The 26,753-nt window shown below is 39.0% G+C and overlaps 1 long non-coding RNA gene across 1 annotated transcript in view; it reads right to left on the bottom strand.

Annotated features, from left to right (window-relative positions):
- LOC132540400 (uncharacterized) overlaps nt 1-26,753 on the bottom strand; it is a 192,614-nt gene that overhangs the window by 35,857 nt on the left and 130,004 nt on the right. Inside the window, exon 2 of the long non-coding RNA XR_009551584.1 lies at nt 3,359-3,455. This is a non-coding gene — a long non-coding RNA (uncharacterized LOC132540400). The remainder of the gene's footprint in view (nt 1-3,358; nt 3,456-26,753) is intronic.

Consider the following 26,753-nt stretch of genomic DNA (forward strand, 5'->3'; position numbering starts at 1 on the left):
ACCATAATCCTCTTATAATGGACTGAAATTTAACCAGAACACTTTCTCACAAGGTTCTCATTCAAAGTGATTAAAACCAACCTGCATCCTTTGAAATGATGATTATTAACTGACTGTTGAGGTTGGTAGTGGAAATGTCCTATAAAGGTGGGATGAAGATATCTCAAGCAGAGCCATATAGTGAGGAAGCACAGAAACTTCTAGAAAGGAATGGGGAGTCAAAGTCCAAACATTTATGATCCTCATCCCTCATGGCTTAGCAGCTTGTAAACAGATATTTTTTATGAAGAATCAGAAGCCTTCTTAGTGTGATTTCATTCATGCTCTTTCTTTTCAAATAGAATCACTGAACTAAATTATATGGAAAATACATGAAGTTACAAGACAAATATAACTTTTCTTATTATGGGCTAAAAAAATGAGAGAGTGAAGTAATATTTTTTTCCAGGATCAAGAAATTTAATCTTTTTGAATAGTATGATGTTACTTAAAAGCCTTAGCTTCATACATCAATGCATTATTTTGCACATCCCCTAGAATAGGGGGGGCATCTGTATTAAATAGTAAGTGTGCAACTTAGTTCATAACGTGATCACAAAAGGTTCTAACTATGACCATGCAATTCGAGTTCTGACCAGTGGGGATGTAGAGGTTGCACAGACTCCTGTGCTAAGTATGGGTAGACATGGACCCTAGGTCAGATCGATTGAGATCTACAGTTAATGGTATTTATATACTTGTCTCAGATTTAGGAACTTCTCTTTACCCTTACCTAGCTTTCTAGTCTTAGTTTCAGCTCTGATACCATCTTCTCAGACAATACATTCAGTCCACCTGCAAGTTAGCTATCAGGCTCAAGGAAATATTAGTAAAGTCATGGGCTCTTTGGAATATGCCTAAAATAGAATTCCTCACTTCTTCCAACATGAAGACCCCAAATATCATCTGTTATATTCTTACTTTTAGGCTCTTGTTTACTAAACAATTTTTTCTGCTTTTTATCTTCATGCTTTTTGGCCACCAAGCTGTAGATGTTAACATGATGCCAACCTGACTTCCCTGGGCAGATGACCTCACTAATGTGTTCTGGAGCCCCATCTCCCCAGACCCCTACTCCACTAGGGAAAGATAGAAATAGACTAGGTTGTATGGATTAACCTGTCAATGCCCATGTCCAGCAGAGAAGCAATTGTAGAAGCCAGACCTTCCACCTTCTGCACCCCATAAAGATCTTTGGTCCATACTCCCAGAGTGATAAAGAATAGGGAAACTTCCAATGGAAAAGGTGGGATGTGGAACTCTTATCCCACAGTCTTGTCAATCATTATTAAACCACAAATAAATTTTTAAAAAGCTTCTATATTTTAATAATCCTTCAGACACGTACGTGACTAAGATTTCTCTCTTGCACAGATGAGACAGCTCACCTATATGACAAAGTAGGCATAACACTTAGATTTGAGTCCAGCCCCACTATACTGGAGGATGTATAGATGTTCTGGTGTCCCTATCTATCTATCTATCTATCTATCTATCTATCTATCTATCTATCTATAATCTATCTGAAAAGGCTAACCCAGAACAGCAAGGCCCTGCAAGCAACAAAGAAGATGGAGAAGGAGAAGGAAAAAAAAGGAGGAAGGGGGGAAGGAGGAGAAAAGAAAGTTCTTTCTTCTTAGCTATTATTTACAAAGAAGGAATAATTTGATTTTTTATCACCACCTTCTTCCATCAATTAAAAGTACCCTGAATATCCCAAATAACTGAAGTGTAAAAAATAAGACATTCATATAAATAATTTTTCTTCTGATGACCACAGATGTGAAACTTAATTTTTAAGGAATGTGTATCTCATTTTTCCTTGGAGTTTCATTTGTTAAGATGAGTCTCTATGTAGTTTATAAAAAGTAGATCTCAATACATTGTGATTTGATAATGTCTCAGTGCCAACTTGTTCAGAGTAATAAAAACCTTTTATAGTTATAGGGTAGAAAAGTAATGTTGAGCTCCAGTGAAGCAAAGTTCTTCGGCTGTTACAACTTCTAGAACCTAGTGACCCAAAGAAAGTCTGGAACTTTACTTACATAAACATGGAGGCACCATTATGTTTGACACCTGGGTTTGCTATCTAAGATCTGCAAGAACAGAACACAATCATGGACTGTAATAGGACAAGATAGATTCCTTCTGTATATTGCTCTTCATCCAACACTCCTCTTACTGCCAAGAAAAGTATTATAAATCACTCCCCGATCATTCTTCATATGTTTCCCAGATTGCAGTTCATTTTCCCGAGTCTCAACTTATTGCACTTTGCTGGACTGTAAGACCAAAACGTGATATTGAAACCAGGCCCATTTCTTTTGGAGCTCAACTATTCCTATTACTCAGTTGCTGTACTTGTGCTGGGTGCCAAAAGTGTGGATGAATCCTTCCATCTCCCTCAGAATGCCCTAGATCTTTAAGTGAGATCAAATCCTTTGCTACCTCACTGTGGCTCATGTATGATTCTGAGAAACCCTTGAGAAGACCATTCACCTGGTCATATCCTATTTATTTGAGAATCCTTAAATATCACATTAACTGTCTCTGCAATAGGAAGGCTCAGAAGTTAGACAGGATTGGGAGATATGCTACCCTGACAATTGGAAGATATGTTTACCTCCCACTTAGGTGTTCAATGGAAATGAATATATCTGAGTACAAGTGGACCACTAGCTATTTTATTCCTCCTAGGGGAAAAAAAAAGATAATACAGCGATCTTCCCTCTAAATTTAATTTGAATGTCGGGCAGTAGGAACACTTCTAAGAACGAAAAAATTAGAGAAGGGGATGGGGGAGGGAAAGAAGCAGCATTTGTCAAAGTCTCTAGAGTTTGAAATGGGAGCACAAAGAAAGACAGGATAAAAGAGATCCTTTCATCACACTGGCACTAATAATTATTGCTCATATTTTAAATGTTTGAGTGGTCCCATTAGCAAAAAAATGGTTGTGGTTTGGTTGTGCCTCTGTAAATTACAGAATATAAAACAAAGTTGAAATGTTGTAAATGAATCTGACTTTGTGAAAGGAAGCAATAGCATTTGAAATTTAAGTAGCAAACATGAAAATTACTTTGGAAAATTAATTTATTAAGAAAAACAGAGAAATATGACAGATAATGATAAAATATCATGTAAATTTTCACAAACTAAGTATCAGCAATCTAATGTAGAGAGAGATTAAACCATGATAGATCAAGACAGAAATGATCAAGTCATTCCTTGGAACAAACTCCATGTGACAATTAGCAGAAAGGAGTCAAGTAATATTGTCTACAGAGAACATCCTATTCTCAAAACATAAAAAAATATGTACCTATTGGGAGAAAACTTCCAGCCAGAGCTTTGTGTTTCTGTGGTCTTCATGAAGTCTAGCAAGTTCTCTATCTCCTGCTGGTTGGGGATGTAAGTCCCTGTGGTGGAATGAGATGATAATTTGATTGAGCTCTTTTCTGAAGACACAGTCTTCTTCTTCTAGCGTTTGCCCTTCTTCCGTAGCCAGTCAACTGCATCAGGTTGAGCCTGATGTAAAGTTTCGAGACCTCCTTTGAATCTGGAGAGGTGGCAGTCGTTGACTATGTGGATCATAGTCTGTCTGGAGCCGCAGGGGCAGTTCGGGTCATCTCTGGCTCCCCAGTGATGGAACATAGCGGCGCACCGGCCATGGCCTGTTCGATAGCCATTGAGGAGGGCCCAATCATAACGTGCTAGGTCAAAGCCGGGTTGACGCTTGCAGGGGTCTGTGATGAGGTGTTTGTTCTTTACCTCAGCTGACTGCCAACTGTTTCCAAGAGTCTGGAACAGAGAAGTTCAGTGTAGGCGTAGGGGACCAGATTGGGTGACGAGACGTCAAGCGTTGAACAGGGTGGGCGAAGATATCCGCGTATATTGGCAGGTCCGGTCGAGCATAGACGTGGGAAATGAACTTAGATGATGCCACATCCCGATGAATATCTGGCAGGGCGATGTTGCTAAGAACTGGCAGCCATGGAACCGGGGTGGAACGGATGGTTCCAGAAATTATCCTCATGGAGGAATATACTTTGGAAACGACCAAGTGGACATGGGGGCTACGGAACCATACTGGGGCACAGTATTCTGTAGTGGAATAGCATAATGCCAGAGATGATGATCGTAGTGTGGAAGTGCTTACGCCCCATGAGGAGCTGGCCAGTCTTGCAATGATGTTATTCCTCGCGCCCACCTTTGCTGCAGCGCCCACCTTTGCTGCAGTTTTTATGAGATGTTCGTGAAATGACAGGGTGCGATCAAGAGTAACGCCAAGATAGACTGGCTGGGCTTCATGTCGGATTCTCATATCGCCAAGCTGCACATTAAGCTCATGCGAGGCCGAGGCATGGTGTAGATGGAAAACAGATGATACCGTTTTTGCAGTGCTAGGGATTAGTCGCCATTTTTTACAGTAATCAGATATCAGAGACATGTCTTTTGTGAGTGTTTCCTCGAGGATGTCGAACTTGGATGCCTGAGTTGCACAGCAGATGTCATCGGCATAGATGAACTTCCTTGAAGAAGTTTCTGGGAGGTCATTGATGTAAATATTAAATAGCGTAGGAGCCAGAACAGAGCCCTGGGGGAGGCCACTTGAGACAAGTCTCCATCTGCTAGACTTGTCACCCAGATGCACCCGGAATCTTCTGACACAGTAGCATGAGGCAACTCAAGCAGTGTAGCTTTAGAGCTAGACAAAAACTCTAGCCCAGTAATGGACCATTCTCTGCTTTTGGTGGGAAGTAGAATAGGGCTTTTTCACAGTGAAGATTCATGACCTATAGTTCCTTCTTGAAACTAGCCATTCAGCTTTGGTACTGGGAGATGTATTTTCAGCACAGGTATCAGTGTTCTCACAGTGGGTCTTTGAGGAGTTTTGAGCTTTTCATAAGTGGGTTTCAGAGCCAAAGTACATAGCAGATGCAGAAAGATCACTGCTACCAACAGGCACCAAAAATTTTATTTGTACATGTATTATATATGGTATTTAATATGTAACAAACTTCTCCCTCAACTTCCCAGGAAAAAAAATACACGTATTTATGACACAACATTCTCTTGTATGCACTACTTCACTTTGCTCAGAACTACTTTTTCATTCTTTTTATATCAGGTAAAGACGCAGAGGGAGAGAACACATTGTACCAGAGCTTCCCCTGAAGTCGTGTCACTCCCGCCTAGTACCAGTGCTCAAACATGAGCCATGCACATGGTAAGACATGCACCCTACCAGTGAGTTTCTTCCGGTCCCCCAGAAAAATATTTTTTAGACAAAGGAAAATATTTGGAAATTTAGATATGGACATGTATTCACATCTTAGTTCTATTTTCAGTCATGAATAAGTCATCTGATCCTTCAGAGACTAAATTTCCTCATCTGTAACATGTAGAAAACACTGACTTTAAAGGGCATACGAAGATTCAGTGCATCTTCTAAGCTGCAATACCTTTTTATGCTGTTAGTCACCATGATGAATCCTTTTTATTATTATTATTATTATTATATTGAGAGGCTAATGGTTTACAGTACAGCGGTTGGCATATGAATACATTTTCTCATCTAAGATAGGCGTCTGCAAAACACTCACACCCCCAAATTAGATCCATCATCATGTACCAGCACTAGAAAGCTCCCCTATTTCTCCCTAGTCCTTTTCTGGGATCTCTTTCCCCAGAGTCCTTTGCTTTGGTGTAATATAGCAAACCAGTCCAAGTTTTATTTTATGTTTCCCCTTCTTGTTCTTGTTTTTTAAGTTCTGCCCATGAGTGAAATCAATCCATATTCATCCCACTCTTTCTGGCTTGTCTCACTTAGCATGGTACCTTCAAGGTCTGTCCAAGATGAGGTGAAGAAGATGGTGTCATCATTCTTAACAGACAAGTAATATTCCATTTTTTCCCCTTAAGACTGATAGTTATCACTGTGTTGTAACAGAACACGTACAAGAGAATGTAGGTCCTGGTTCTTAAGGTTCTTAAAAAACATGTGCTTTTTATCTGGATTCTCCTCTCAATTTCCCGTTATATTAGTGAGTAATTATGTTCAAATGTACATTCTACAACAACAGTTGTAAGAAAATTCATTTCTTCAGCACCCTTTGAAAAATTCAAGACACTAATGTGTATCTGCATGCCAGCAGTTTAGAAATGAAAATTTCCACATTCCTGGTGCCTGGTCTCATTAGTTCTCCCCACCCTACTGGTGTTAAGGTTTTATAAATAAGCAGAATAGGATTGATTTGTTCCATTTCTGCAAGCTATAAAAGAAAACAGTCATCCTCCCCTCCAAACATGTTACTCTAAAATTGGGCAAAGCCTGTGTAACCTCTCTCAATTAGGTGAATGATGATTTCATCTTACTAATCTTCAGGGAAGTTATTTCTGGTTATATGCACACATGCCAAAATAATGCAGCAGGTTTCACAAAGAGTATAGTTGGAATTCTCTCTGACTTGAGGGAGACTCTGAAAGCAGGAAGACCTGGCTGCCAGTGTTACTAGCATTTATGTTGTTTAGTCGGACCTATATAGATGTAGCCTAGAGGAATGGAAGGAACACTTTGGGAATAATGAGAACACCCATATAGCCTTAAAGGTCTCTGGTAGGGGGTATACTGACTTTTTGATTAGAATCCTGGGTAATCCAAACAAAGGTTGATTTTGTGGATGTGGAAGGAGCAACAATCCTCACTTTTATAGATGCTACGTATTGGGTTACCATATATTATCAGTTTCACCCACTAATAGTGTCAAAACACCCTTATGTTGCTTGAATTTTCTCTACAATTTCCCAGCTGATTCACATGGTCTGTGCTAAATAGCTCCAGTAGCAGCACTCTCAAGAAAGCCATCTTTGAACAGATGTTCCCTAAATTGCCTTCTAGTTATATTAATCTATATGAAAGTAAGACTATATGGACATAAATGGGAAATAGAGTGATGCTACATCTTATGCAGTTCCTTTTCTGTCTGTAGTGAGTGGAGGTAAAAACAGCTTTAATTTTACCTTAATGTATATATTTTAAAACATGCAAAACTACACCTTCCTCTTTGACATAGTGTTGCCTTTTCTCTTCATGAGGGAAAACATTCACATCAGGATTGATTTAATTTTCCCCCTTTTAAATCACAAACAGTCCTGGTACAAGAAACAGTAGCTGTTATTGATTAAAAGTTCATTTGCTTTCTCTGGGCTGATGATTGATACTTGGAGGGTGGGGAAGGGTGTTGGATTTTTGTCTAGGGGATTGGAAGTGGGGCAATTTTATCACATTACCTGTTCTTTATAAGAGTGTTAGTGTTGGAGGAAATTTAGGTTTGAGTAGGAGAAGTTTTTGTTTTTTCTCTGTAAATTTTAGTGGATATTGACCCAGCTTATTTTTTGTTGTTTTGTTTCTTACTATGCTGGGTCACCAATCTCCCAAGTACCTGTAGTGCACATGAGCTGGTGAGAGGCTCTCTAAATGGGCTTTTAATGGTCTGTTGAATAAAGCAGCTACCAGTTCAGGAAATGCATGGATTTTATAGGTGCCTATTTTCAAAGCCTCTATTTGTGAGTGCCAGTTGAGAGGTGCCTTTGTATACATTCTTCACAGACCCAGTCCAGCAATAAAGACTGCTTTTGGAAGTATTAAAAAACAAGGAATAGTTTTTCTTCTCCCATTTATACTTCTAATGTCAATAATAATAATTTTTGTGGTTACAATAAGTGTCTTTCCATTAAGAAAATTATATAAGCCACCTATGAGAAAATTACAATTTCACAGAAATATGGCAATTTTTTTATTATAAGTGAATGCATTTGTAGTGATCTTTATATGCAAGGTATGGGATCTCAATCAAATAAGCTAAGAAGTGATTAGCAATTATAACAGAAGTCTTTTCTTCAGTTTCCTAATTGTTATGTGAGTATTGTCTCTCTTTAGGTTTCTAAACTGTAGCACACATACACTATACATTTGTGATCCTTGAACTTGCCAGTTAGTAGAACATCTGGAAGTAATAGTGTTCTTTGCACAACACCATTTAATATTGACATATTAAATTTAAAATAACAGAATATATAATATGACACCAGGTTTTATTAGATAGTAATGAAGGCAATAAGTAGTAGCACAAAATATCTAAAGAAAAATGTGGTGGGAAACTTTAGATTTGAAAGATTGCATTAAATTAATTTTTCTGAAAAATTGCAAAGACTGCTTTTGTGGTGGCCATTCCCCCAATCCCCCCTTCCCCCCCCCACACACTTTCTGAGCCAAACAGACAGAAATTTAAAGTGAAAGGGAAAAAGAGAGACACTTGCAAGGGGGGGGGGCGGAGAGAAAAAGACAGAGATCTGTAGCACTGCTCCACTTCTCATGAAGTCTCTCCCCGGCAGGACATTTTCTTTTCCTCCAGATACTTTGAAGCGGGGACCTCTAATTGTCTCTATGGAAATGGCACAACACCTTGGCTACAGTTATGCTTCAAGGAAGCAAAGAGTTCAGAAAACGTAAGTATCATAAGTAGAAATACATGGAAACTCTGAATGAATTTCTAAAGTGTTTGTATGAAACTTAAACTTTTCAAATCTGGGTTAATCTTTGTGATGGTGTAAGCATGAAACCAAAGAAAACAAACACATTAAGAAATAATGACAGATTTGACCACCATGAAATGTAAAACTTTGATTTGTTATGGAAACAGCATAAAGAAAAAATTAAAAGGCAGACTGAGGAGATAGTGATTATGCAAAAAGACTTTCATGTCTGAGGTCCTGAGGATCCCCCATTCAATCCCAACAGTAACATAAATCAGAGTAAAGCATTGCTCTGATAAAAGAAACAAACAACACAAGAAAAAGAAAAATTAGAAGGAAAAAAGATAAATGAGAAACATATTCATTGTGTCATTGTTTAAAAATGGAAATTACCTGTCTCATCCTAAATAAGAGAGGTTAAGTTAGGATACAGAGGGAATGGGGCCATATTCCCCTTTGGACTTTGGCCCCCTCCCGCCCCCATCCCTTATAACTTAACAGTGGCTTTGTAAAAGGGAACAGGAGGGTAATTTAATTTTCTCAGATTCAGGGCAGAGAGCTGCACCCAGAGGGAACTCCTAGTTCCTATGTCTTTTCTCCCATGAAATCTTTAATTTCTATCATGGGGCCTTTGCCAGTCACCTGGCAAAATTAATGCTTTGTCTTAATTACCAAGTTCATTTTCTGGGAAAGAAGAAGATGCCATAAAGATCTAACCCAAGTACTCAGAACTGTTTTTGCCCAACGTGAGTTTCCTCAAGTGACGCCATCAAGTTGGCAGTGCCATCTTTGAGATCCTGTGAGGGAGCAATAAGCATGGCTCAGGTATGCCCTGGCTTCTGTCTACTTCAACCCAGGACACTCATCCTTTCCTTGTCATTTTGACTTCAAATAAGAATAATCAGATTTATAGTGGAAGCAAGGTGCCAAGATTCACGGAAGAATTTTTCTTCATTTCCACAAGATACTTAAAGCAGGGAACCCAAAGTAAATCCAAGACACTCAGTTCTCTGTGTATATACCAAAGTCAAGACAACAAAATCAAAGATAATGTGGGGGAGAGGGGAGAGGGGAGAGGGGAGAGGGAAGAGGGGAGAGAGTTACGCATGTGTAAGAGAGACAGAATCAACAATTACCAATATAACTCTGTTTTATGGGGGTATTTTTTACTTAAAGCAATTTCAGAAAGCACTCCAAAGTAAAAGTGAGCAGGTACTTTCTAAGCAACCAGAAGCATTTTCTCAGGAAAATGTGGAGTTTTTGCTTTTGGCTAGAACCTTTCCCCATGTCCACATCAAACTGCTAAAAATTTGATCCCAAAGAAACACTTCAGAATTTCAAACGCAAATCCACAAGAGCGGGCTTTGTGATATGTGGATTTGACATTTATAATGCTCCTGATTCACATCAACCTTTTCAAACCACACTCAATACAATGTCACATGTCTACTTCTATTCTCTTAAGAAGAGATTGTCTCATTAAGTCAAAACCCTTTCCATTTACCATACTAGCTGTATAGCTATTTCTTCATTTAATATATGCTTTAGCTTAGAAATGGAAAAAAGTGAATTTATCATTTGGGGGGAAAAAATCAAAGACAATAGATATTTACACAAAGGTTATAATTTAATGTCTACATGTCACTAGTATTTCATTTCTAATAGTACAGTCTTAGACAGAATCTTAGTACATGCAAAGGCCAGAGGCTACAGTCAGGATAGAGAGCATAGCCAAGGAGCAACCAGGAGTCACAGCATGGAGCATTACAGACATGGCAAAGGGTTATGATTTTATCCTAAAGGCAAGTTTTGAAGAGAGTGTTTACGACGTCCATATTCTATTTTGTTCACTTCCAATTTCCTATATTTGCTTTTGACAGCTTTTTTGTTTGTTTGTTTTTTTGTCTCCAGTGTTATTGCCAGGGCTCGGTGCCTGTACCAGGAATCCACTGCACCTGGAAACCATTTTTTTTCCCTTTTGTTGCCCTTGTTGTTTTATCACTGTTGTGGTTATTATTATTGTTGTTGCTGTCATTGGATAGGACAGAGAGAAATGGAGAGAGCTGGGGAAGACAGAGAGCAGGAGAGAAAGATAGACACCTGCAGACCTGCTTCACCTCCTGTGAAGCGACTCCCCTGCAGGTGGGGAGCCAGGAGCGCTTCACACTACGTGTGCTTTTGACAGTTTTATAACTACATTAGGGACAGCAAAACTTAATCTTTTGTTAGTACCAAATTAACCTATAAGTATGTAGGATTGAACTATAAGTAGCAGGACTGCAAATCACTCACTAATGGCTCTTTACATGAAGCTTTTAGAACAAGGATCTTTTCTTCTCTTGTTTGGTGTATCAAATCTCCTAGCTTACCAAATCTTGCCACTCTACCTTAACAGGAAATAGGCACTGATTCAAGTGAGTGACTTTAGAGATAGATCTTGCCTCTGTTGACTATCCATGACAGGAAACTTATTATTTTAAAAGTCTTGTTAAGAAAGGAGCAGGTGATAACTTTCTTGACCTGCTGTGAATCTACATAAACAGTTTCAGGGGTCCAAGTAGTGGTTCACCAAGTACAGAACACATATTACCATGCTTGAGAATCCTGGGTTGAACTTATCTATAGTGGGAAACTTCAGAGAGTGGAGCAATGCTACAAGTATTCCTCCTTTTCTCTGCCTCTCTTTCTCTCTCACATCCTCTATCAAAAAGAAAACAAATAATCTGTTTTATATGAGAGAAAAATGAAATTCTAATTGAAGCTTCCCAATGTTAATGAAAAACTGTCTGTTAGGGAAAACCATGGCCTTGCATTTAAATATTGAGTAAAATCAGATTCAAGCCTGGAACTAGTTTTCTTAAAAATGTGCATTGAACAGTTTCCGTTACATGATTTCACAGGAGTATTGGGAATCTGACATTTCCTAGGCATCTGGGTTCATGAATATTCAGATAGATAGAGTGTTGAATACTTTACTGAATGATGACATCTGGCACTCCTAGATTAAATGATGCTTCTAGGAAAAATCAAATAGGTTACTGCTAAGAATACTAGCTTTTATGTAGGCTTCACTTATAGACAATTCATTCTTGGGTGGGAGAGATAGCATAATGGTTATGCAAACAGACTCTCATGCCTGAGGCTCCTAAGTCCCAGGTTCAATCCCCACACCACCATAAACCAGAGCTGAGCAGTGCTCTGGTGATTCTCTCTGTCTCTCTCTCTCTGCATCTCTCTCAAAAATAAAATAAATAAAAATTTTTAAAAATTCATTCTTTATCAGCCCAGCAAGTTTTTTTTTTGTAATAATCATGTTCAAGTTGTAGTGCTGAGGTCTGTAGAAATATTAAGTATAATATTGATAATCATAACCATGTACATGGTATTAACTAGTTCCTTTTTGGAAAATTTTATTTACAAATGTCATTTAGTATTCAAAATATTGAGTCTACTTGTGCCTGTGAGAAAAATTTAAATCCTCTTTGATAAACTGCAAAGGGCATACTTGAATAATAAAAATTCAGAATGGGAAAGCTATCAGGGGAGGGGATGGGATATGGAGACTGGGTGGTTGGAATTGTGTGGAGCTGTACCCCTTCTACCCTATGGTTTTGTTAATTTATCCTTTCTTAAATAAAAAGTAAATTTAAAAAAAGAAAAAAATCAGAAACTCTAGGTTTTAACATGGTAAGTTGGCTTCAAGAAAATTTCTAGAAATAGAGTCATGGTAATCTCAAGATAGTTTGGTCAAGAACTCCCAGGGGTTATTAATATGTGTGTAAGTCCTTTGCACATCTTGTCTTCCTATTTATAAAGCACAGTTGTGGGTTGTAGGTAAAACATGATTACATTCCTTCAGCCTTTGTTTCTCCTTTGAAACTATGTGTTGATGTCAGATTGCTGATATCATAAGGGGTCCTAGACTTTGACATTCTGTGTTTTACAATGTGTGATGCAGTAGATTTTCCCAGCATTGGTGACTTGTTGCTCATTTCAGAATACAAATTCTCTGTATTGATGCTTCATTTCTTCACTAGCAGGCTCCACCCCACACCAAATAGATGAGGCACATCAGCTCAAATCCTAATGATCATAAGACCAACCACATATAGGTTTTTTTCTCTAAAAATACCAAGTCATCCGGAACTGATAGCTTCTTATGGAAAGTCCATTGCTCTGTTACTTCTGGCAGGCACATGTATTTTCCTTTGGCTCGCCAGGCTGGTGAGGCATGCAGCCACTTGGATAACTGGAGACCTCTCATAGTTCTTTCCGTTGGACCTGTCAAGGTCTTGTCTGACACAGGTAAACTGGACATGACTATATAAACACACAGGGCTCTCAGTATAGTCTCAAAACTGTCATACTCTGCCAGAAAGTCTCTCCAGCATGTCAGAGATTATGTAAAGCTCCCTGAGTCCCCACACAGTGCTTCATCACCAGATAAGATTACTGCAAGTACAGCTGTGTCTTAAAGGGAATATTCTGCTTAAAACTAAGATCTTTAAAGGCTTCTGGCCAAATTATATTGCCATGAGCTTCTCCTTACCATTCAGAGTTAAACAATCTGCCTTTTCTGGAACTCAGAACCCATACCATTTCTACTACTATTTTCTCTCTCTCTCTCTCTCTCTCTCTCTCTCTCTCTCTCTCCCTCCCTCCCTCCCTCCCTCTCTCCCTCTCCCAGGGTTATTACTGGGGTTCAGTGCCTTCACAACAAATCCATTGCTCCCAGCAGTCATTTCTTCGTTTTGTAATTTTTATTTTTATTTATTTTGACAGGACAGAGAGAAGTTGAGAGGGGTGGGGAGATAGAGAAGGAAAGAGAACATCAGACACCTGCAGACCTGCTCCACAGCTTGTGAAGTGTACCCCCTGCAGGTGGGGAGCAGGAGCTTACTTGTACTCTTAATGGGATGCACCACCACTTGGCCCTCCACCTCCAATACTGGTTCTACACTTTTCACTTCTCAGGATTATTTTTTTTTAAGATTTAATTTATTTATTTGATAGAGAGAGAGAGAAGTCAAGGAGGCAGGGGACTTAGGAGGAGAGAGAGACAGAGGATTTTGCAGCACTGCTCAGCACTTGCAAAGCTTTCTCCCTTCAAGTCCCCTTCAGGTGGGGACTGGGGACTGGGGACTTGAACCTGGGTCCTTGCACACTGTAATATGTATGTTAAACCAGGTGTGCCACCACTTGGCCTCTGACTTCTCAGTTTTATGTGTGTTTATACAGATCCATAAATTGACTGTCTCTTCCAGAATACTTTTGATAACATGGCAGACAAAGATTTGAGCTGTATTTATTTATTTATTTATTTATTTATTTATTTCACAACCCATGATAGTAAAGAAAGGGAGAATAACTTCCATGATGCAAAGTATTCAGTTTCCCTCCCAGGTGTGATCACTGATTTCTCATGTTCTTTCAAAGCTGATCATCAGAGCTGCTGATAACTGCTGTGCAAAAGTCTTCTTAGAGTATGTTTTATGTTCTTTTTTAGTTCCTATTATGCTAAATTACCCTTTAAAATATATCTTTAATAGTGAATGATGGAATTGAATTTTTAGTGATGAAAATGTAGTTTATACAGACATTGACTTATAATGATGTGCATCTGAAGCTTACATCATGTTGTAATGCAATAGCACTCCAATAATATATATATATGGTTTGGATTATTTAAAGTGACCTGGGGCACTGTTCAATTGTTCAAATATAAAATGTCCTCTAATGAGTTAACTAGAATCAGTTTTTTTTTCCCACTAGGATTATTGCTGGGGCTTGGTGCTTATACTCTGAATTTACTACTCTTGGTAGGGATTTTTTTCTTATTTATTAATTATTGTTATTATTTTATTTGATAAGACAGAAATAAATTGAGAGAGAAGGGGAAGATAGAGAGGAAGAAAGACATATGCATCACAGCTTCACTGCTCAAGAAGTCCCACATGTGAAGATTAGGAGCTTGAACCCAGATCCTTGCTCATGATAGTGTGGGCACACCACCACCAGCCCAACTAGTATCATTTTTACCTGATACTAATGGCTTACATGATGAGTGGCCAATCAAATTTAATAATTTAAACTAATTAAAAGATACTGAAATTTGCCTCACCTACTTACTGTTATACTTCCCTCAATCACTCCAAAGCTAACCTTGTCAGACAAAGTAAGGACTACAAAAGCAGAATAAAGGCAAGAGACCGGCATACTTTAATGATGACTCTTTAGTCACTACCAGGCCACCCCATCATCTGGGGCCCTAGTCGGGGAGTCCTGGGATTCCCAAACAGACATGATAGGCCTAGACCTCTAACAGATCCCTCTCACCATTGTCAATGGTCATCTCCATCAGGAACAACACAATGGACCCCTTTGTGGGCCCTTATCGGACCTTGTCCCCAATGTGGATCAACAATGGTAGAGACTGTTCCATTCTCCGGAGAGAGGTTGGATAATATACCCTACCTACCACCTGAGGAAGATGGGTCCTCAAATTGGTGTAACCTGAAACATTCCTACTCATGACCACAGAATATGAGCTCAGACCTATAGGGATGCAGAGGTTACATAGACGCCTATGCTGAATATGGGCCCCAGATCAAATCGATGAGGTTTATAGTCAACAGTATTTATACACTTTTCCCATATTTGTGAGCTCTCTTCCCTGATCCAGCTTTCTAGCCCTCTTTCCTGCCATTACATCATTTCCTCTGCATATCAGATGTCAGGCTTAGGCAAAAACTAGTAAAGTCATGGGCCCTTTGGAATATACCTGAAATATACCTACTAGATATTTCCAAAATGGAGACTACAAATCTTCATCTACAATATTCCAGCCTTGAGGTTCATGATTAGTCAACAATTTGTTTGGCTTTATATATTAACTCTTTTTTTCAGTCACCAGGTTCCAGATGATACCATAATATCAACCTGACTTCCCTGGGCAGATGACCCCCAACAATGTGTCTAGGAGACAGGGCTGCCCACTGCCACCATTACTCTTCCACATAGTATTGGAAGTTCTTGACATAGAAATTAGACAAGAGAAAGAAATCAAAGGAATACAGATTGGAAGGGAAGAAGTCAAGCTCTCACTATTTGCAGATGATATGATAGTATACAGAGAAAAATCTAAAGAATCCAGCAGAAAACTACTGGAAGTTATTGGGCAATATAGCAAGGTGTCAGGCTACAAAATCAATGTACAAAAATCAATGGCATTTCTTTATGCAAACACTAAATCTGAAGAAGAAGACATCCAGAAATCACTCCCATTTACTGTTTCAGCAAATTCAACAAAATACCTAGGAATACAGTTGACCAAAGAAGTGAAAGACTTGGATGTCAGATCAGAAACAATCAAATACTTAGAGGAAAACACTGGTAAAACACTTTCCCACCTACACCTTAAGGACATCTTTGATGAATCAAACCCAACTGCAAGTAAGACTAAAGCAGAAACAAACCAATGGGACTATATCAAGGTGAAAGACTTGTATACTGAAAACTATGAGTCGCTACTCAAGTAAATAGAAAATGATACCAAGAAATGGAAAGATGTCCCATGCTCGTGGATTAGAAGAATAAATATCATCAAAATGAATATTCTCCTCAGAGCCATATACAAATTTAATGCAATATCCATCAAAGTTCCACCAAGCTTCTTTAAGAGAATATAACAAACACTACATTCATTTATCTGGAACCTGAAAACACCTAGAATTGCCAAAACCACCTTGAGGAAAAGAAACAGAAATGGAGGCATCACACTCCCAGATCTCAAACTATATTATAAAGCCATCATCATCAAAATAGCATGGTACTGGAACAAAAATAGGCACACAGACCAGTGGAACAGAATTGAAAGCCCTGAAATAAGTCCCTACACCTATGGACATCTAATCTTTGATAAGGGGGCCCAAAGCATTAAATGGAAGAAGGGGGCTCTCTTCAATAAATTTTGCTGGGAAAACTGGGTTGAAACATGCAGAAGAATGAAATTGAACCACCTTATCTCACCAGAAACAAAAATCAACTCCAAATGGATCAAGGACCTGGATCAGGAACTATCAAATACTTAGAGGAAAACATTGGTGGAACACTTTCCCAACTAAACCTCAAGGACATTTTTGATGATACAAACACAATTGCAAGGAAGACTAAATCAGAAACAAACAAATGGGACGACATCAAATTGAAAAGCTTCTGCACAGCAAAAGAAACTATCAAACAAAGAGACCCCTCACAGAATGGGAGAAGATCTTCATATGCCATACATAAGACAAGAGATTAATTACCAAAATATAAAAGAGCTCAGCAAACTAAACAACAACAAAAAAAAATGACCCCATCCAAAAATGGGCAGAGGATATGAACAGAACATTCACTACAGAAGAGATCCAAAAGGCTAACAAACACATGAAAATTGCTCCAGGTTGCTGATTGTCAGAGAAATGCAAATAAAGACAACACTGAGATATCACCTCACCCCTGTGAGAAGGACAGCAGCAACAAGTAGAGAGGCTGTGGGGACAGGGGAACCCTTCTGCACTGCTAGTGGGAATGTAAATTGGTCCAGCCTCTCTGGAGAGCAGTCTGGAGAACTCTCACAAGGCTAGAAATGGACCTTCCATATGACCCAGTAATTCCTCTCCTGTGGTTATACCCCAAGGACTCCATAACACTCAACCAAAAAGATGTGTGTACTCCTATGTTCATAGCAGCCCAATTCATAATAGCTAAAACCTGGAAGCAACCCAGGTGCCCAACAACAGATGAGTGGCTGAGAAAGCTGTGGTATATATATACAATGGAATAGTATACAGCTATCAAGAACAATGAACCCACCTTCTCTGACCCATCTTGGACAGAGCTAGAAGGAATTATGTTAAGTGAGCTAAGTCAGAAAGATAAAGATGAGTATGGGATGATCCCACTCATCAACAGAAGTTGAGAAAGAAGATCTGAAAGGGAAACTAAAAGCAGGATCTGTCTAAATTGAAAGTAGGGCACCAAAGTAAAAACCCTGTGGTGACGGGGAGGGTGGACATGCAGCTTCCTGGGCTGGTGGGGGTGGGTGGTGGGGGTGGGTGTGAGGGGTGGGACACAGTCTTTTGGTGGTGGGAATGGTGTTTATGTATACTCCTAGTAAAGTATAGTCATATAAATCACTAGTTAATTAATATGAGAGGGGGAAAATTAATTGTATGTCTCAAAGTTTTTAGAACACAGACTGAGTCTTTTTAATATATAGGCTGTGTATTTGATATGCAGACTCTCTCAAAAGCCTAGACCTGTAGATCAGAAGCAACCAGTGGCACAGCTATATAAGATACTAGGTACTATACAGCAAACCTTAACAAAAGGACTTTTCAAAGTTAACCCAATTACCAAATAATGTGATGATAACATTAACTATCGATAGTCTTTTTAAACCCTAAGACAGCAGGAACCTCACATCTCCACTATAGAGCCTCTACTTCCCCCAGTCCTGGAACCATTGGATAGGGCCCACTTTCCCATATGCCTCTCCCAATCCATATCAAATAATATTGTATCTGTCAATCACAACCTAATCAATGCAACGATTGCCACCTCAGCATGCTTCAGCTCAGACTGTGTCCAGAGACATCAAGTGTGGAATGACAACCCTTCAGCTTCATTACTCGGGTGAGACCTTTCCTTTCAGAGTATTCTTTAATTCCATCCCAGGTGGTTCACTTTCTAACAAAGTCCCAAAACCTAGATATAGACCAGGTTCTATGAGAGAGAGCATATGTTCACATGTATCCATAAACTAGTGCAAAATATATACCTGAAAGCAGAAGTACACTAGAGTTTACAGTGAGTACCCCCCCAACACAAGTACACTAGAGTTTGCAGTGAGTACCCCCCCCCAACACTTCCTCTCCACTATTCCAACCTTTGCATCCATGATTGCTCAACAATTTGTTTGGCTTTGTATGTTAACTCTCTTTTCAGCCACCAGGTTCCAGATGCCATCAGGATGCCGGCCAGGCTTCCCTGGACTGAAGACCCCACCAATGTGTCCTGGAGCTCCACTTCCCCAGAGACCCACCCTACTAGGGAAAGAGAGAGGCAGACTGGGAGTATGGACTGACCAGTCAACACCCATGTTCAGCGGGGAAGCAATTACAGAAGCCAGATCTTCCACCTTCTGCAACCCACAATGACCCTGGGTCCATGCTCCCAGAGGCATAGAGAATGGGAAAGCTATCAGGGGAGGGGGTGGGATATGGAGATTGGGTGGTGGGAATTGTGTGGAGTTGTACCCCTCCTACCCTATGGTTTTGTTAATTTATCCTTTCTTAAATAAAAAATAAATTAAAAAACAACAACAATGTGTCTAGGAGTCCTGCTTCCCCAGAGCTCTGCCCCACTAGAGAAAGAGATAGACAGACTGGGAGTATGGATCGACCTGTCAGTGTCCATGTTCAGCAGGGAAGCAATTACAGAAGCCAGACCTTCCACCTTCTGCATCCCACAATCACCTTGGGTTCATACTCCCAGAGGGTTAAAGAATAGGAAAGCTATCGCGATGGGATGGGATATGGAGTTCTGGTAGTGGGAACTGTGTGGAATTATATCTCTCTTATCCTATGGTCTTGTCGGTGTTTCCAGTTTATAAATAAAAATTATTAAAAAAAACTGAGACTTGCACACTGAACACTTAAAGTAAGAAACAGACATGTTTAGGGACTAGGTGATGGTGCACCTGGTTAAGTACACACATCACAGTGCATAAGGACATAGGTTCAAGCCTTTTGTACCCACCTGCAGGGGGGAACGCTTCACTAGTGGCGAAGTAGAGCTGCAGGTCCCTCTCTCTCTCTCTCCCTCTCTATCTGCCTCCTCTCAATTTTTCTTTGTCTCTATCTAATAATAAATAAATAAGTATTAAAAAGGAAACTGAAATTTTTCTTAATGAGCAAAATATCTTCATTAAGAGTATAAAGAAAAACAATATTAAGCTCATTAAAAATACTGTGTAATTAGAAGATTGCCTTGAATAAGCATATAGGAATAGTAAAAGGCAGGATGTCAAGGTGTTTATATTTTTTCCCTCTAGATGAATACTTTCTTAGAGTAGTTCTGATTCCAATTTGAAAACGACTTAGTACTATGGTTCTCGCATACAGTAGACACTCATTAGATATTAGTTAATTGAATTTAAAATCAGCTCTGTCAACTCATTAGTTAACACAGTTTTATTAACTTACTGTCTTTCTTTTTAAAGTTTCTTTGTATTTTTAAAGACTGACATTTCCAAAAACAGGAAGCTGAAGAATTTCATCCACAGTCAAAATGGTTGAAGACAAAAATGTTTCTTTTGCCCGAGTATTGATTAATGTTTGGCTCTTCACTATAAATTTTCCTTCTGAAAGATCTCCTAGAATAAAAAGAAGTTTCCATCTATTCTCACTAAAGCTAAAGTCTTTGGACTCAATGGAACACAAGATGTCTCCCTTGCACGAGATATAATGCAGTAGGGACAGTCTGATGGATTTTTATTGAAAATGCTCTCGTCTCCTCCTCATTCCCTGGAATACTGGGTAGCTGCCAACTCATTTGGAATCTGTAGGCTTCTGGAAAAACTCTGGTTTGATTGCCTTGGTCAGACTGGACAGAAGTGGACCCAGATACTGTTCATGAAGGCAGGGTTTCTCTACTACTACCTTGAAGTTTATCCACTCTGTAAGTTCAGTCACCTTGAAAATTCCTCTTTAGTTTTCCATCACTCATATTACCTTGGAAAGTCAGGGGGTTTCGTTTGTTTGTTTGTTTTTAGCTACTTGGCTTTTGTTTTTGTTTGGAATATTTATTAAATGAACACAGCAGTGGACCCCAAAATCCATGAACCACAAATACATTTGACTAAAGTCTTTCTGAAAGGGCGGGGGGGGGGGGGCGAATATCAAGAACTCTCTTCTAGGATTTTCTAGATTGCAAAAATGCAAATCTCATCAGAATTTCATCACATTCATTTAACTCTACTCTGGCTAAACTTGAATAGAATAAGGAGTCTTAGATGAAAAAGAAAAAACCAAACTGCCAGCTCTTGGTAACCTAAGAATGAAAAATTAAGGAAATAAAGAAAAAACTGAAAAGAACTAAAAAAGAAATATTATTTTCATAGCATCTAGCAAATGATTGTCAATAAAAAAATCTCCAATGAAAGGGTATAAGACTATCTTTGTACAAGGGTACATTTACTAGTAAGTGACACTAATAAAATATTTAATTTTATTTCTTTTTTATTTTAAACCTTTTTAATTTTATTTAATTATTTATTATTGGATAGAGACAGAGAGAAATTGAGAGGAGAGGGGGAGACAGAGAGGGAGAGAGACAGAGAGACACCTGCAGTCTTCCTTCACCACTTGTGAAGTTTTCCTCCTGCATGAAGGGACCAGGGACTTGAACTTGGATACTAGCACACTAAAGTGTGTGCTTAGCCAGTTGTGCCACCGCCTGGTCCCTTAATTTTATCTCTACATAGGAGCAATAAAAAATCAGAGTGGTTATTTTAAATTGATATTAAAATAGCTTAAAATCTGAAATATTAAAGAAAAATTTAACAAACTATATCTAAGACTTTATATCAAAAAGAAACTGTGAAGAAAAAGTTAGAAATATCTAAATATATACCATTTTTATGAATATGAAAGCTCAGTATACTAGTGTCATTTCTTTCCAAACCGATCAATGCAAATATAGCTAAAACATTTTTTTGGTAGAAACTGAAAAGCTAATTCTAAAAGTTATATAGAAATTCAAAGGCACTAAAATAGTTCTCCAGGTAAATAATACATAGTCCTTCAAAATTTTTGAGATAGAAGAATCATGTTGGAGGGCTTTCATTACTTGCTTTAAGGCTGTAAACTGTATTAGTCAAGACAACATGGTATTGATAAAAGAATATTTATACACCGTTCACATATTTGGGAGCTACTCTTTTCCCTGATACAGCTTTCTGGTCCTTCTGCCAGCCATAACATCACCATGCCATACAATAATTAGTCCACCTGCATATCAGATTTCAATATCAGGCAAAAACAAACAAACAAACAAAAACAATAGTATAGCCATGGGCCCTTTGGAATATAACTAAAATATGCCTACTAGCTATCTACAAAATGGAGGGCCCCCCAACTCTTCATATGCACTATACAACCTTTAGCTCCATGATTAGTCAACAATTTGTTTGGCTTTGTATATTAACTCTCTTTTTAACCACCAGGTTCCAGATGCTAGCAGGATGCGACCAGACTTCCCTGGACAGACAACCTCAGATCCCTTCCCACTAGAAAAAGAGAGATGCAAGCTGGGAGTATGGGTAGACCTGTCAAGACCCATGTTCAGCAGGGAAGCAATTACAGAAACCAGACCTTCCACCTTCTGCATCCCACAATGACCTTGGGTCCATACTCCCAGAGGGTTAAAGAATAGGAAAGCTATCAGGGGAGGGTATGGGATATAGAGATCTGGTGGTGGGAATTGTGTGAAGTTGTACCCCTCTTATCCTGTGGTTTAGTCAATGTTTCCGTTTTATAAATAAAAAATTAAATAAAAATAAAATAAAATAAAAAGAAAACCTAACATCAATATCTAATGTAGAGGAAATCTCCATCATCACACGCGCGCACACACACACACACACACACACACACACACACACAGAGTCATAAACACAAACTTGGAACTCAAACAAAAAACGTATATCTTTTTCTGATCCAGTGATGGGAAGTTGTTTAGCACAAAATTAATAAAACCTCTATATAAAGTAGCAGACTAACTTCATAAATTTATATAAAGAGTGTAATTTGAGAAATTATTCTGATCCTCAGGGAGCTGTCCTGTTTTTCATGGGACTAGTAAGAAGTGGAAAGGTTGTACTAAGGAGATACCATGATGGTAACATTCATGTAACATATAAGAAGTCAAAAACCTCTCTTCTTTTCTGGGTTAACTAAGAATACCAAAGGAGACCACCTGGATCCGCAATGAGACAGGACTAGAATGACTTCAGGAACCTACCAAATAACCGGTGAGTGCAAAAACATGTAGCTTATGGACAGAGAGGAGCATAGGAAGAGATTAAGTGGCTAGTAACAGTCCCAGAGTTTACCACTGGAGACACCACCTCCAGTCTGCTTCACCAACAAAAATACAGCTGAAGGAAGGAAACTCCCCTAAGACTCAACAAATGCAACTGTGAGTCTCCATTGCCACTGCCCTCAGAATCTGGAGCATCTGGGAGGGAGGCATGTGCTGACAGAGAACTACCAAGAAAACTCAGGAGAAGTTCTATACCTTGGTGGCCTAGCAGTGGGGCTCTAAGAGTCTCTTTGCATAACCACTGGAGAGATTCGACTTCCTGAGGCAGAGCTACGAGCAGCAGATCTCTTTCTCTCCTCTCTTCTCCTCTCTTCTCCTCTCTTCTCCTCTCTTCTCCTCTCTTCTCCTCTCCTCTCCTCTCCTCTCCTCTCCTCTCCTCTCCTCTCCTCTCCTCTCCCGGATCAACTAGGAATACCAAAGGAGACCACCCGGACCGAAACAAGACAGGACTAGAATGACCACAGGAACCCAGTAACTCACCCGTGAGTACAAACACGCGTGGCTGGTGACAGAGAGGAGAGAGGGGCCTAAGGAGAGATTAAGTGGCTGCTAACAGTTCAACAGTTTATCAGTGGAGACACCACCTCCAGTCTGCTCCACAACAAGGGGACAGCTGAAGGGAGGAAAGGACTCCCCAGAGACTCACCAAGTGCAACTCTGAGTCTCCATTGCTACTACCCTCAGAATCTGGAGCAGCAACAGGGAGGGACACCAGGGGACAGAGATCTAACCGGGAAACTCAGGAGAAGACCTATACCTCCGTGGCATAGCTGAGGGGCTGTGAAAGTCTCTTTGCATAACCACTGGATTATCTCTGCCACACCCTGCTTTATCTCTTGGTCAGGAGTCAGTGATTAAGCTAAGAAGCCTATTGATAGTTTAAAAGCCCTCAGGCTCCCATAGCCTACAGGGAAGAAAAAAAAAGAGGCTTTTATAACACTGAGCTCCAACTCAGGGATTCAAAAAACTGTTAACTTCCACCACGGTAAACGCCTTAAATTAAATTACTTAGACACAAGTCAATCCAGGCAATAGTAATCAATTATTTGAAAAGTACTGATAAAGGGAACTCATAACATAATATATAAAATAGTTAAAACAACAAGAAAAAATATTGGAGAATCAAACCAGGACAAGAGTCCAGCTAAAAGTCCTCCAGAGGGTGAAGCACAAAATAACTAGTTCAACATCCAAACATTAGCTAAGGAAATAATCACAGGAGTGAGTAAAGAAGTTGAAAAAATTGTAATCAGAAATGCAGGAACAACAAATGAGAATATGGAAGAAAATACTAATTATCTCATGGTTATTAGAGAGCTGAAAGCTGAAATCGCTGAGCTAAGAAGGCAACTAGCTGAACAAGCTAAAACAGTATCAGAGCAGGGCAACAAAATAGATGAACTCCAGAAAGCAGTAGAGGGCAGAGAGAATAGAATCTATGAGGCTGAAAACAGAATTAGCAAGATTGAGGATGAATTAGAGACAACTAAAAAAGAAGTAAGAGATCTCAAAAAGAGATTAAGAGATGTTGAAAACAACAACTGAGTCCTATGGGATGACTTCAAAAGAAACAATATACGCATTATTGGCTTACCAGAGGAAGAAAGAGAAGGAGAGGAAGAAAGCATTCTCCAGGCCATAATAGCTGAAAATTTCTCTAGACTAGACAACACCAAAGACATAAAGATTCAAGAAACCCAGAGGGTCCCAAACAGAATTAACCCAGACCTAAAGACACCAAGACATGTCATACTTAGAATGGAAAGGAATAAGGATAAAGAAAGGATCCTCAAGGCTGCAAGAGAAAAACAAAGAGTCACCTACTAAGGAAAACCCATAAGATTAACAGCAGACTTCTCCATACAAACACTACAGGCCAGAAGAAAATGGCAAGATATCTATCGAGTGCTCAATGAGAAAGGCTTTCAGCCAAGAATACTATATCCTGCTAGACTGTCATTCAGACTAGATGGAAGCATCAAAACCTTCTCAGACAAGCAACAGTTGAAGCCTGCCCTGAAAGATTTCTGAAAGGTCTCCTATAAACAACCAGACCACCACAAATAGGACATATATCAAAACACTCTAAAACTCTACAAGAATGGCATTAAAATATCTTCAATCTTTGATATCAATAAATGTCAATGGCCTGAATTCACCTATTAAAAGACACAGAGTAGGAAGATGGATCAGAAAACACAACCTAACAATATGTTGTCTACAGGAAACTCACCTAACTCAACAAGACAAGCACAGACTTAAAGTGAAAGGATGGAAAACTATCATACAAGCCAATGGCCCACAAAAAAGGGCAGGAACAGCTATTCTCATATCTGACATGATAGACTTTAAAATAGATAAGATTAAAAAAGATAGGAATGGACACTAGTTAATGCTCAGAGGATCAGTCAGTCAAGAGGACTTAACAATTATTAACATCTATGCACCCAATGAGAAGCCATCTAAATACATCAAACTTCTACTGAAAGAGCTACAGCAATATATTAACAGTAACACAATCATAGTAGGGGACTTCAACACCCCACTATCTCAATTTGACAGATGATCCAGGCAGAAAATCAGTAAAGACATAAGGGAGCTAAATGAAGAGATAGATAAACTAGAACTATTGGACATTTTCAGAGTCATTCATCCCAAGAAACTGGAATACACATTTTACTCAAATCCACATGGATCATTCTCAAGGATAGACCATATGTTAGGCCACAAAGACAGCATCAGCAAATTCAAGAGCACTGAAATCATCCCAAGCATCTTCTCAGACCACAGTGGAATTAAACTAACACTTAACAATCAACAAAAGATTAGTAACAGTCCCAAAATGTGGAAGCTCAACAGTACACTTCTTAACAACTTCTGGGTCAAAGAGGAAATCAAGGAAGAAATCAAAATGTTTCGAGAGTTCAATGAAAATGAAGACACAAGCTATCAAAATATTTGGGACACAGCTAAAGCAGTCCTAAGAAGGAAGTTCATAGCTATACAAGCACACATTAGGAAACAAGAAAAGGCACAAATAAATAGCCTGATTGCACATCTTAAAGACCTAGAAGAAGAACAACAAAGGAATCCTAAAGCAACCAGAAGGACAGAAATCACTAAAGTTAGGGCAGAAATAAATAACATTGAGAATAGGAAAACCATACAAAAGATCAATGAAAGTAAATGTTGGTTCTTCGAAAGAGTAAACAAAATCGACAAGCCTTTAGCCAGACTCACAAAACAAAAAAGGGAGAAGACCCAAATAAGTTGGATAGTAAATGAAAGAGGAGATACCACAACAGACACTGCAGAAATTCAACATATCATGCGAGGCTTCTATGAACAACTATATGCCACCAAGCTAGAGAACCTGGAAGAAATGAATGATTTCCTAGATACCTACCAACTTCCAAAACTAAGTAAAGAGGAAGTGGATAACATGAACAGGCCCATCACAGCTAATGAAATTGAAACAGTTATCAAAAATCTTCCCAAAAATAAAAGTCCTGGACCAGATGGTTTTACAATTGAATTCTACAAAACTTTCAAAGAAGAACTAATACCTCTACTTTTAAAAGTCTTCCAGAAGATTGAAGACACTGGAATACTCCCTGCCAGCTTCTATGAAGCCAACATCACCCTGATACCAAAAGCAGACAGGGACACAACCAAAAAAGAAAACTACAGACCAATATCTCTGATGAACATAGATGCAAAAATATTGAACAAAATTCTAGCCAACTGGATACAGCAGTATATCAAAAGGTTGTTCATCATGACCAAGTGGGGTTTATACCAGGCATGCAAGGTTGGTTTAATATACGTAAATCAATCATCGTGATCCACCACATCAACAAAAGCAAGACCAAAAACCACATGGTCATATCAATAGATGCAGAGAAAGCCTTTGACAAAATACAACATCCCTTTATGATCAAAACACTACAAAAAATGGGAATAGATGGAAAATTCCTGAAGATAGTGGAGTCTCTATATAGCAAACCTACAGCCAACATCATACTCAATGG

Source organism: Erinaceus europaeus, chromosome 9 (assembly GCF_950295315.1).
Source record: "Erinaceus europaeus chromosome 9, mEriEur2.1, whole genome shotgun sequence".
Classification (NCBI taxonomy): domain Eukaryota; kingdom Metazoa; phylum Chordata; class Mammalia; order Eulipotyphla; family Erinaceidae; genus Erinaceus; species Erinaceus europaeus.